The sequence below is a fragment of the Amblyomma maculatum genome, chromosome 10 (genome assembly GCF_055883805.1).
Source record: "Amblyomma maculatum isolate TAMU_Amacu chromosome 10, ASM5588380v1, whole genome shotgun sequence".
Classification (NCBI taxonomy): domain Eukaryota; kingdom Metazoa; phylum Arthropoda; class Arachnida; order Ixodida; family Ixodidae; genus Amblyomma; species Amblyomma maculatum.
The window spans coordinates 174,699,029-174,712,651 of NC_139353.1; the positions used below are offsets into that span (position 1 = coordinate 174,699,029).

General features: G+C 41.1%; 1 long non-coding RNA gene across 2 annotated transcripts; it reads left to right on the forward strand.

Annotated features, from left to right (window-relative positions):
* The first annotated feature begins 3,827 nt into the window (after positions 1–3,827).
* LOC146177970 (uncharacterized) lies at positions 3,828–12,408 on the forward strand. Of its 2 annotated transcripts, none has more exons than XR_014701121.1 (2): positions 3,828–3,971; positions 12,054–12,408. It is a non-coding gene; the product is annotated as an uncharacterized LOC146177970 (long non-coding RNA). The 2 variants fall into 2 exon arrangements; XR_014701122.1 differs by lacking the exon at positions 3,828–3,971 and adding an exon at positions 8,974–11,857.
* Positions 12,409–13,623: the final 1,215 nt, after the last annotated feature.

Sequence of the window (13,623 nt, forward strand, 5' to 3'; positions counted from 1 at the left end):
TTACCGGTGTGATAGAAACACACATGGTGGTGGTGTTTTTGTCCTTATAGATGAATGCCTTCAGAGTAGTGAGTTACCTAGCTCTTTTGATAATTCTGAATCTGTGTGGTGCAGGATTAGACTTAACCATGGCAGTTACATCGCTATTGGGTCCTTTTACCGGCCTCCTGGTTCTTCTAGTCCAGAATCATTTAGTGAGTTATCAAGCTTTTTAACTACCATAAATAGTGATTATATACTTGGAGGAGACTTTAATATGCCTGCCGTTCACTGGAATAAGGGGAAACCTGTTTTGGCTGATTCGACTACCTTATCTCTAGCTTTTTCAGAGTTTATTACAACTAATGACCTGACCCAATTCGTGACTGAGAGCACCAGACGAGGTCATGATAGTGAGAGTACCTTGGATTTGTTTTTTGCTAACTCTGAGTCATTGATTAAAGATGTAGTTGTCATCCCTGGTATCAGTGACCATGACAGTGTTGTGGCCACGTGCTCTACCACTTCAGTCAGATCTGCCCACAAACATCCCAGGAAAGTGTTTTCTTACGACCGAGGTGATTACACGTCAATTTCAAGAGAACTTTCTAGTTTCTACCCTCTTTTTTATGAAGTCATCCAGTCACTGGATATAGATGGAGCTTGGATTCTTTTCAGAGATAAACTAATGGCTGTAATTGAGCAACACATCCCTTCAAAAATTATTACACGTAGACGCCGGAATGATAAGCCATGGGTGGATAAGAAAATTCGGGCATTAATTAATAAGAAACGCCGTCTGTATGCCACATATATAAGAAATCACAAGCAGTCTGTTTTCCAGGAAATGCGCCAGATAAGCTACAAAATTAAGCAAGAAATAAAGGTAAATAAACATATTTATATTTAATCGCTTGATACAAGGTTAAGAGAAAATCCAAAAGAATTTGGGAAATTTATTAAAATCAATAGTAAAGAGGTGACCTCTGTCCCTACTTTGTTAGTTGACGAGAAGACAGTGTCCGACGATTATGAGAAGGCCTGCTGTTTCAATTTTTATTTTCAATCCGTCTTTACTGCCGCATTCTCTGGTGAATTGCCTGAAGCACAAGAAAAAGCCTACGAGGACATGCCCGCGGTTACTGTCACATATAATGGTGTCCTCAAGTTACTTTCTAGCCTAAAAAACAAATCAGCCAGTGGGCCTGATGCCATCCCGTCGCATGTATTGAAAGCTTGCTCACAAGAAATTGCGCATTTCTTAGTAGCCTTGTTTAATAAATCACTATACAGCATTTCTTTACCTGCAGACTGGAAGGCAGCAAATGTCATCCCAGTCCACAAAAGTGGTCCCAAAAAGGCATTGCAAAACTACAGACCAATCTCTCTTACATGCATATGCTGCAAAACTATAGAACACATTATTTACAGTTCTGTGATGAAACATCTCCAAAACAATAATTTCTTCTCAAATGCTCAACACGGCTTCAGGCCTGGCTTGTCGTGCACGGCTCAACTGGTAGAATTTTCTCATGATCTCTTTTATTATTTTGATCTTGGTTTTCAGGTAGACTGCATCTTTTTGGATTTCCGCAAAGCCTTTGATACCGTTCCTCATGCTTTATTGTTATATAAATTATCTTCTCTCTGTATACACCCTGAAGTAGTAGACTGGATTAGAGGTTACTTATCTGGGCGAACTCAAAATGTTGTAATCAATGGTACTAATTCAACGAATGTCACCGTAACCTCTGGTGTGCCCCAAGGGTCTGTTTTGGGGCCTTTGCTATTTCTAGTCTTTATAAATGACATTGTTGAAGGGCTTGAATGTAAAGTGAGATTATATGCTGACGATTGTGCCATTTACAGGAATATACGAAATGATCTTGATGTAAGTAGTATACAGAGTGATCTGAACAAAATTCATTGTTGGTGCACTAAATGGGGCATGTCTTTGAACACTGCTAAATGCCAGTATGTGTCATTTTCCCGTAAACGTCTTCCCGTGAGATCAGTCTATAATTTGGACGGGCTACCACTTGAAAAGGTCCAACATTACAAGTATCTAGGGGTCTATTTTTCAGAAAATTTGACGTGGAACCGACACATAGAATATTTAACCTTAAAGTCATCTAGAACGCTAAATCTCATTAGACGAAATTTTTATAAAGCCCCCACAAAAGTAAAAGAACAGCTATACGTAACTAACGTCCGTCCTATACTCGAGTATGCTTGTGCGGCATGGGACCCTCAAAGCTCTTACCTTGTGGAAAAACTTGAACGCATCCAAAACCGCGCTGCCAGGTTTGTTTCCGGCAACTATAACTTCCGTAGTAGCATCACATTAATTAAAGAAAACCTTAGATGGAAAACATTGGCTCACCGGAGACTAACCGCAAAATTAGAACTTTTTTACCAAATATACTCTGATCTTACGGGAATAAACAAGACCTTGTACATTCTACCTCCACATTTTATCTCTGAACGCCGCGACCATAAGCTGAAAGTTCTTGTAACGCGATGTCGAACTGATGTGTTCCGTAATTCCTTTTTTCCTCACACTTCTTCACTTTGGAATAGTCTTCCTAAGAGCATAGCACAATGTAAAACAGGTAAACATTTTCAGTCTTTCCTGGGGTCCAATTTGTCGTAGTAGCTTTCCACCCTTTTAAACCTGTTTCTCGCACTCACATTTTCAGTGTTGTTCTTTTTATTGTTAAACAAATGTGCTTTACTGTATACTTTCGGTATTGTAACATGCTCATTTTAGGTATTTTTTTCCGTTACTGCCCCCCTGCTATAATGCCCCTGGGCGCTGCAGGTACTTGTATAAATAAATAAATAAATAAATATTGCTCGCGAGGCGCTCGATCACGGCGCGCACTTTCAGGCGAAATGGGAGAGGACGTCAGGTCCGCCTGTTCGGCAATTACAGCTCTTTGTACCTCACGTGCCGTACCGTATGCATGAAGTGCACGCCATAGCCATCGTGCAAGAATGTTGAAACCGAAGCAGCGATCCACGTATTCTAATTCTATAGGAAATCATTTGGGAGTAGAAAAGAGCAACTTAATATGATGTGCATGGTTCTTTAATGAACGATATGTATAAATGGGCGGTTGAATAGTTACAGTAATGGTGTGTTCCGCTAGAATTGTTTACGGCCGTGACCGCAATAAATATTACTCATATTGCTCTTAGCTTTAAGCTCTGGCATTGATAAGCCTATCTAAAGAACCGACTGGCAGTGACAGGTTGTTTGCAGCTGTTGATCAAAAGGTAGGCCATCATGCTATTATTGCAGGTATATTCGCTTCTTTTTGTACCTCTGTTTACTAGTAAACTTAATTTTGTTCCCCATTCCTAGGGACGCTGCACCTCTTACAATACTCACTGTTCAGTCGCTTTTATTCAAGGTACAAAAAGGAGGAAATGCGCATGCACTCATAGGATAGCCTGTCTTTCCGTTAACAGCTGCAAGTAACACGCCACTGCTCCTAGGTACCTTGGATGAAGTTTTCAATGGGGCTACCTGAGATGCCTAGCAATTGCTGTAATATTTATACCAAGCACTGCAGTGAAAAAGAAAGGTAACACTGCATCGCTTTAACTGCTGCATGCACCTATAAACGTGCCTTAATTTATTGCCTATTCTTATAGACGCAGGACCTCTTGCTATAGGCTTTGTTCAGTAAGCAACAGTCTTTTATTGCTTCAATTTCTATCTCTCCACCACTTTCTTGTTGCTCTGGGTGTGATCATTTGATTTCATTGTTCAAATCATGTTGTTTTATCATGTGTGAATGATTTAGCCTGCACATACATGCTTTCATTTTTTTTAGATGCGCATCGGGAGCGTTTTCTACGTAGAAATGGATCGATTGAGTTGTATCACTGGTGTGAAAACCGACAACCCCCAGAAGATATGTGTCCTGTGGTTGGAAGGGCAATAAAGAAGAAGAAAATCAGCGGAAAAGCCTGCCTAAAAAAAGGTAGCACTGCATCACTGTAACTGCTGCATGCACCTTTAAATATGCCTTATTTTGATTGCCTATTCTTATAGGCGGTGGACCTCTTGCTATTGGCTTTTTGCAGAAAGCAAACGCCTTTCATTGCTTCAATTCCTATCTCTCCATCACTTTTTTGTTACTTCGAGTGTGATCCTTTGATTTCATTGTTCAAATCATATTATTAAATCGCCGGTGAATGATTTCGCCTACACATACATGCTTTCATTTTTTTAGGTGCGCATCGAGAGTGTTTTCTACGTATAAATGGATCGATTAAGTTGTATCACTGGTGCGAAAACCAACAGTTCGGTACCCCCAGAAGATTGGTGTCCTGTAGGTAGCAGGGGCATAAAGAAGAGGATAATCAGTGAAAAGCCTGCCTAAAAACTTACAAAGATGGCGCAAAAGCGAAGTGCTGATCAGGGTTAGAGTCTGATTACTTCTGTTATCCCATTACACTTGCTAGGTGATGTGACATATATGAAGCACCTTAGTATAATTTGTGGTATACTCACTGAAAATTCTGTAGATATTAACTTTTTTCTCGTTCAATTATTTTGAGTGACGCACGAATTGGAATAAAACGAAGTCATCCACACATCTAATGCCCACAGACATTAGAAGCGTGGATGAGCTCATTAATTGTGTTCCTATGTGAGCATACAATAGTTTGTCGAATATATTAATATGTTAAATGTTGATTTTTTTACTGTTAATCGGAGTAATACATATGCTCCATATCATAGCATTATTCGCCTGTAGTTTGTATCTGCTCTTTCCTAAATTGTATTCCACAAAGTCCCCTTCATGGATCACTGCCTTGTCGTGGCGGAGGGGCTTGCGAAACTCGATGAAGTCGTGAGCTCTGCTGTGTAGGGCCACCCAAGATAGACAGGTCACGGCAGAGAGTTCTGACAAAATGTGATTCACTGGAGAAGGTAATGGCAACCCACTCCAGTATTTCCTGCCAAGAAAACCCTATGGCCAGTCACAATACCATTAATGATATGGCGCCGGAAGATGAGCCCCCCAGGTTGGAAGGCGTCCCACATGTTACTGGGGATGAACAAAGGGCGATTCCTAGTAGCTCCAGGACGAATGAAGCGGCTGGGCTAAAGCCAAAAGGACGCTCAGTTGTGGATGTGTCGGGAAGCGACCGGAAAGTCCGATGTTGCAAGGAGATGTATCACATAGCAACATGGAATGTAAGATCTATGACGCAAGGTAAACTGGATATCGTCAAGCGAGAAATGGACAGATTGAACATTGATATCTTGGGTATCAGCGAGCTCAAGTGGACCGGAATGGGAGAATTTAACTCCGGCGACCATTATGTCTTTTATTGTGGGCACGAATCCAAGAGAAGGAATGGGGTCGCTCTCATAGTAAACAGAAGAATGGGCAAAGCAGTGCTAGGGTACAACCCCAAAAACGACCGAATGATTTCACTTCGGATCCTAGGTCACCCTTTCAACATAACAGTTATCCAAGTCTATGCACCGACCACTACTGCTGAAGAAGCTGACGTTGAGAGATTTTATGCGGACCTACAATGCCTTTTAGACCGCACCCCATCATCAGACGTCGTTTTTCTCATAGGAGATTGGAATGCCAAGGTAGGGAGTGAAGAAATATCCGGAATTACAGGCAAGTTCGGTCTTGGTGAGCCAAATGAAGCTGGGCAGAGGCTAGTAGAGTTTTGTCAAGAAAACAACCTGACCATAGCGAATACTCATTTTCAACAGCACAAGAGGCGCCTGTACACATGGACTTCACCGGACGGTCTGTACAGGAATCAGATCGATTATATTATTTGCCGGCAGAGATGGAGAAGCGCTATACAAGCAGTAAAAACAAGGCCTGGGGCCGATTGTGGCACCGATCATCAGCTTCTTGTTGCCAAGATTAAGCTTCGATTGAGGAAAACGCAGGAAACTAGAAGGCCTTTCAGGTATAGTCTGGATCAAGTTCCATTAGAATATGCTGTGGAAGTGAGGAATCGATTTCAAGAATTATATCTAGAAGACAAAGAGCCCGAAGAGATGTGGTCTGATGTTCGTGATATAATACAAGAAGTTGCTACTAAGGTAGTTCCAAAGCAAAAGAAATGCAAGAACGTAAACTGGTTATCTGAAGAGGCTTTGCAAATAGCTGAGGAAAGGAGGATGGCAAAAGTTATGGGGGAAAAAGAAAGATACAAGGTTCTCAATGCGGATTTTCAGAAAATAGCAAGGAGAGATAAGAATGCCTTCTTGAACATACAGTGCCAAGCAGTTGAGGACAACAGCCAATTAAGGAACACAAGAGCTCTGTATAAGACAATCAAAGATATCAAAGGAAACTTCTGTGCTAAGATGGGCGTGATAAAGGACAAACGAGGCAAGGACCTCACTGAAGCCGCAGAGATAAAGAAGAGGTGGCAGGAATACACAGAAGAACTGTACAAGAAGGACTCGAATGTGCAAACCCAACATAAGACGGTTGTGATAACTGATCTTGAGCCGGGCATCCTGAAGAGTGAAGTTGAATGGGCCTTAGCCAGCCTTGCTAAGAACAAAGCTAGCGGAATTGATAGCATTCCAGCTGAGTTGCTTCAAAACCTCAACCATGACGCTGTTAAAATTCTGCATACATTATGTCAGAAGATTTGGACAACCCTGCAGTGGCCACAGGATTGGAGGAGGTCAGTTTACATCCCCATTCCAAAGAAAGGCAGTGCCAAGGATTGTTCCAACTACCGCACGATCGCGCTTATTTCGCATGCTAGCAAGGTGATGTTGAAAATCTTCCAAGGTAGGCTGCAGCAGTATGTGGATCGGGAGCTTCCGGACGTGCAAGCTGGGTTTCGCAAGGGCAGAGGAACTAGAGACCAAGTTGCCAACCTTCGCTGGATCATGGAAAAGCAAGAGAGTTCCAGAAACCCATCTACTTCTGCTTTATTGATTATGCGAAAGCGTTTGACTGCGTAGATCACAGCAGATTGTGGCAAGCTCTCCAAGAGATGGGAGTTCCAATTCACCTCATCTGTCTCCTCAGGAACCTGTATGAAGGGCAAGAGGCCACAGTCAGAACTGGGCATGGTCTTACTGATTGGTTTCCGATTGAGAAAGGAGTGAGGCAAGGCTGCATACTGTCGCCCTGCCTATTTAACCTATATGCAGAGTGCATCATGAGGAAGGCCGGTCTGGACGAGTCTTCAGCTGGAGTGAAGATTGCTGGAAAACGTATCAACAACCTTAGATATGCGGATGATACCACTTTAATTGCAGAAAGTGAAGCGGAACTCAAGAGACTTCTGATGCGCGTACAAGAAGAGAGTGAGAAGTTTGGGCTTAAACTGAACATTAAAAAGACAAAGATCATGGCGTCTTGCCCTATCAAGTCCTGGAGCATCAAGGGACAAGAAGTGGAAGCAGTGACAGATTTTCTCTTCTTGGGCTCCAAGATTACCTCGGAAGGAGACTGCAGCCATGAAATTAGGAGACGCCTGCTTCTGGGAAAGAGAGCAATGGTTAGCCTTGACCGCCTAGTAAAGAGCAGAGACATTAGTCTGCCAACCAAGATCCGTATAACTCGTGCTATGGTCTTTCCAGTTGTGATGTATGGATGCGAGAGTTGGACTGTGAAAAAGGCTGACCGCCGAAGAATTGACGCGTTTGAATTGTGGTGCTGGCGAAGACTCTTGAGAGTTCCTTGGACTGCCAGAAGATCAAATCAGTCAATATTGTCGACCATAAACCCTGACTGCTCATTGGAGGGTCAAATTCTAAAGTTAAAGCTCAGCTACTTTGGTCATCTGATGAGAAGAGAGGAGTCGCTGGAGAAAGATTTGATGTTGGGAAAGGTTGAGGGTTGCCGGAGAAGGGGTAGGCAGCGAACGCGATGGTTAGATGGCATCCTCGAGGCACTGCAGATGAAGTTATGTGATGTTAGGAAGATAGTGAGAGACCGGAAAGCGTGGCGTGACATGGTCAATAGGGTCACGAAGAGTCGGACACGACTGAACGACTGAACTGAACTGAACTGATTCCACAAAGTATACGTGTGTCATCTCGTACATCTATTTAACTAGCGAACAATTTGCAATCGAATCCCTTTTGTGATGTTGTTTCAGCTACAAATAATGTATGACAGTTGTGACAATATAGGTGGCTTTAGGTATAACGTATAGCGCGAAAATCTTTAATATATGCCATGATATTTGTATTCACTGCATTGGCTAAACCAGCCTGTTTGAAGAGACGAAATGAAAACAAATATGGATGTCTTCGGACTGGAACAGTAATCGCGGTGCCATAACCATTTTTTTTAATTAAATTTTCATATGTCGTGGGCTAATGTCTCGACACAAAGGAATGACCCTTAGGTTTGCCAGATGCGGCGTAGCATGCTCGAAAAAAAAAACGCCTATCACTAAAGCTGGAAAACGCCATTTTTGTCGTTTCAAAAAGTTGCACGTTTGGAGGCCGGCTGGTTGCGTAAAATTTTGTCATCCACTGTTTTTTACTCACCGCATTTGGGTAACGTTTACTTGTATAAGAAGTATTAAAAGTGTGTTTCATTGATGCAGTTGATTTAGTAAAAAATCGCAAACTTTGCTTCTAGAACAACGCGCTACAAAAACGGTAATGTTCCACCTTACATACTGGCGTGACGCGTTGCGTTGTTTGCACTAAAACATTCTATGTTTACTACGCAGGTCATGTTGTTAATTTAAGGCAGAATTTGGAGCTCTAAACTGCTATGTGTGTTCTCTGTGACGCCACCAAAAGTATTATGCTGGAAAGTGATTTGCTTATGATTGTAATTATAAAAATTACACATTGAAAAATCATCTTCAAAAATATAGTATTGTTAGTGGTGGTCAAAGCTGAGAAATGGAATAATATATTAATAGCCTAGATTGAATACTAATGCACCTAACAATAAAAAAGAATGCAGGACAGAGAAAAAGCTCAGCCTTCACCTGCGTTCTGCCATGAAATTGACAGACATAGTGAATTAATACCATTTTAAGCTATATTAAGTATTTGTCCCAGAAGCAGAAAAAGGGTGTATAAGCGCTGACAAGGTTTTAAATTTTACTTAAGGCAAAATGTAACTAAATTCAGCAAATACTAAATTGAAGTTTTGATGCCTACTCCATAAGGGGGAGCCATATAAGCATATCTATAGAACAAAAACAAGCATTTTTATATTTCTAATATTACATTTTGCAGAATTCAATATATTTACTGACTCAAATTGACAAAGTACTTTGCATTGTTTCCACAGATTTTGATAAAAATTGATGTTGCGGCCGTTTCTTCAATTCTAATCAGTTTTCCTTATTTTACCATTTTCTTACTTTTGTCCAATTTCAAAATAATATGCAGATACACACACAAATCTAGAGCTTCAAATTTTTTCAGAAATAAAGAATGGAACCTAGATATTGTAGAGAAATATTTTCTGTGCCAAGATATTATTGGATCTTGCAAGAATGCAGGCTGAGTTTGGCCATTATCAGCACAAGCACTCGGTTTATTATTTAATGTTATATATATAAACAGTATAACGCAACACTTTTTAGTCCGTGATATTTTTGAGGTACTGAAGATTTTTGAGAGGGATTTGAATAAAAATCGAAGATCATCTTTTTTGAATGACAGCAAATTTGCCCTTTATTGCTGTTTTCGAATTCTGAGGAATTTTGATGCGTTGTGGAGAACACACCTAGTGGTCTGGAGCTCCAGATACTGCCTGGAATTAAGAACATGCGTCAGGAAGTGAAAACATATTTAGTGCAACCAACCTAATGCATCATATGCCAGTACATAAGGTTAAAATGAATATTTTTGCAGCGTATCGCTCCTGAAGAAAAGTTTGCGATTTTTTAATAACTCAACTGCAAAAACAAAATGGGTTTCTAATAGTGTTTGTAAATATAAAACCTGCATACATTTAGTGAGTAAAAAAGAGTAGATGACAAAATCATGGTATCCAAACTTGCAACATTTTGAAATGGCAAAAACAGCGTTTTCTACCTCTAGAGATATACCATACAATTATTTTTTTCGAGGAAACTACGCGTATCTTGAAAACCTAAGGTTAATTCTATTGTGTCTAGCTATTTGCCCACCACATATAAGAATTTTATTGGAAACGAAAGATGGCCATGGGACCTCGATTATGTTTATCTAAGGCACCCATAATACGCTGTGAGAAAGCCAATATCAAGGGCTTTTTTTAATATTCCATATTTCGAACGGTTGTGCCATCTAAGAAAATTTGAAAGCTAGGCTCACCTTTGGTGTCGCCAGCCCTCACTTTCTGTTACAGCTGCATTTGCTAAGCTGAATTAATGCGTTGAGTACTTTATTTTAGCCACGAATACAGCGCTATTACGTGTCAATTTTAAAGAAAGGCCGCAGTGACGCGATTCCTGTAGAATTTGTAAGTAAAATCTGTAAACCTTGCAAATCTACCAATATATATGATCTCTTGCAGGTTTTATTCAAGCTACATTACACCTGCTGCGCCCCATAGCTTGAGCCAAGGGTTATAAATAAACCATTAGAAACAGACGATGGAAACCGGTGGCGCATTTTTGCTGGCAGCCACTTAGGACAGCGCAGAAAATTTTTATTTTGTACGTAGGGAAGTGAGGTTATTCGCTTCAAGTACTAAATATTCACTTTAGACAATAAGTAGGACTTAGAGTCGGTGAGCACGTTCGGAAACTCCTGTTTCAATATTTGCGGTTAGAAACCTCATGTGTACCTTTTTTTCCAGCTACAGATAAATTCCGGGTTATGTAGATACCGAAACCGTTACCAGCCCATTCGCGCACCTCGATTGTGCTGCTCACAACATGATTTTGAGCGGACAAAACAACCTGCCGCTATGATGGCTAGCCCCATGCATGAGTAAGGGTGATATGCTGGTGATGGTTGCTTCGCGTCGGCCCTTTGGCGCACATGAAGGCTCGAGTTACAATGAGCACGCCGAACTTTGCAATCCGGATAATGCCTACAAAGTTGTAAGGATACAAATGAGTGGAACAGTATTTTTCAGCTGTAAAATACAAATACAGTCTTGTTGGACCAATGTGGTGGCGCGGACGAAGAAACCATAGGCAACTTGTAGGTCTAACGCTACACAGGGCTGTCGAGCCAAGCCAAGTCCTCAATTGTATTGTCCAGGAATCTGATTTTTGTATTTTCGTGGTTTCCTAATGTATCTGGCGTTCAAAATGCAGACGTGAGGGTTCTTTATCGCAAATACTCAAACGTGGTTTGTGCCGGTACTCTTCAAAGTAGCAACACCATATATTGTGTAAGTCAATAATCAGTAATTTAGGTAAATAATGTCAATTAAGGATTCCAAACAAAACCTTTTCTGTGGCGCTCAAGGTAGCTTCCAGCAATATGTATCTGGTTTCCTTTGCCTGCCTCCGAAATGTTTTTTTTTATCCCTTGGATCAAATTTGCTTGGACAAACAGTATATGTGTAAAAATGATGCAGCTGTGAGCTACCTGTTTAAGTGAGCTCCCGTTTAAGTGAACGACCCACAAAACCAGTCAAAAGCGTATATCAGCTAACCAGTGGTCAGTGCAGTAGTCGTGGGCTTAGATCGCTTGTGTATATTATATCTAGCCATTTTAAAAAATGCAAATGGTCGCCGAACATTCTCTTGGTAACGATATTTACTATAAACTGTTTGCACATCGCAGAAAGCGTAGGAGCAGCAAAAACCTAGCGCGCCAGTCATATGCGGAGACAGCCGACAATCAAGCACTAATTCCTAGTGTGGGATGAAACACTGGCTGTCTCAGCCGTGTTGCTGTGGAGGCGATCAAAATGCAACAGGGCACATGCTATGCAATGTATGTACGTCTTTCATCCTAATAAACCCAAGGCAGCTGAAATTAATCTGGAACTCATCAGTATAGTGTTTCTCATTGACCATGAATTTCGGTACATGAATCCGGGAATTGTCTACATCTTCCTAAAATAATGCGCGCGATTTTATATGCCTCGCAATAGTGTTGTAAATTTTGTTTCCTCATTGTTTTTGTGCAGGTGCCATTTGCGAAAAAGTTGGGGTGGACGATTTGGAGGCACACGCATTTATTCGCAGGTGGCTGCCTGGTTCCTGTGACAGGGGGGGGGGGGGCGGAAGAAAAAGGCGTTATGCTGAAACCTACCCTGGCGAACCAGGCATGCCACCTGTGAATGCAATTGCAGGGTCAGCCCCCTCACTACGCCTATGAGTGTGCCCTCCAGCTCCCTGGCCCCTTCCACTTCCCGAGAGCCCGCCCTGCCCTGACCAACCCTGCCACTGCCCCGCTAACTGCGGCTGTGTGTGCCCTCAGCGCTGGCTAGTAACAACTGCCGTCTATAGTAACAATTGCAATAAATATTATCTTTTTGTGAACCATGCCCTTGTTTTGTGAATATCTACTGGTTGCTCATGAGCGACAATTTGAATTATTATGGCCACTCTTATTTGAAAGGCCATTATTGTCCCAGCAAGTTCGATGTGCTGTCACGAATATGGCTAGAATGAAAAGGGCTGCATTTTATGGCCTGCAAAGGCAGTGCCACAAAATGTGTAATCTTGACATCATCAATGGTACATGAATGGAGTAGCCGATGTACCCATAAACCATTTGATTAATATTGGTACCGACAATATGCGGCATGAATGGAGTAGCCAGTGCACCTGCAATGGCTAACCATTGGTATGATATTGGCATTGACAATGGGCCATCAATGGAATAGCTGGTATTAAACAAATATTGGTAATACAATGATGGTATAATGCTGGACAGTATTGGCAAGAATCATGGTGCATGAATGGAAAGTCTAATATTGTGCCTACATTGATGGCTCCAGCTTGGTTGAACACTGGACCAATCTTGGAACGAAAGATGGGCCAAGAATGGAGAATGTAGTAAAATGCCCAAATGCCAATATCAGTCCAATATTGATGCCATTCTTTTCCAGTGATGAACCATTGTTGGACCAATGCTGGTGTGCTGCTCGGGGCTGTTTATTCTACATCCGTATTTACTGTTATTGGTAGTGCAATAAATGCTTTTACCACACTTGTGGAGAATAAACTAGTTACATTTTGGTAATTATTGTGTTTCTATGTCATTACAAATTTGTTCCCTCCTTTTGAGTTTAGCTTGTGGTAAAGTATTTGTCAGCCTAATTCTTGTCGCACGATCCTAAATCTGGTTTCACTGCTATATATATATATATATATATATATATATATATATATATATATATATATATATATATATATATATATATATATATATTTATATATTTGTGAATAATTTCGTCATATATTCGGATATGTAATTTAATTATCATTGCTAAATATTCTGTCTCTTGAATGCCCTCCCGGTTACGATACCTGACAAAATTGACAGTATAAAATAAATCAACAAAACTAAAGATATATTTTTGTTACCGATAACTAATACTTAAGAACGATTGTCTTAGCAACCCTCAACCCTAGCGGCGAACGGAGAACGTTTGGTATGCTGCGAGCGTCCATAGAAATTGATGTGAGCACATTGTCTGAGGTAAACCTTCTACACTACCTCTAACGTCAATGCCTCAGGGTTGAATGCGT